This window comes from Cicer arietinum, chromosome 6 (genome assembly GCF_000331145.2).
Source record: "Cicer arietinum cultivar CDC Frontier isolate Library 1 chromosome 6, Cicar.CDCFrontier_v2.0, whole genome shotgun sequence".
Taxonomy (NCBI): Eukaryota; Viridiplantae; Streptophyta; class Magnoliopsida; order Fabales; family Fabaceae; genus Cicer; species Cicer arietinum.
The window spans coordinates 57965095-57965315 of NC_021165.2; positions in this window are offsets into that span (position 1 = coordinate 57965095).

A 221-nucleotide genomic window follows, 5' to 3' on the forward strand; every position below is an offset into this window, starting at 1 on the left:
CTTTTATAGGAGTACTATTTTTCAGAAACTTAATTCTCCAGTCCAGTTAGAGTTAGTGTCGATGGTTTGAATTCATAATTCATATTGTTTTTGTTTTTGTTTTTTATTTTCCTGAAAATATTTATATATATGGATGGAGATTGTTAACTCCAAGAGTAATGAAAATTGAGTTTTTAATACAGCTCTGTTTAAGTCGTTTATGTGCCACCAGACTTAACAAA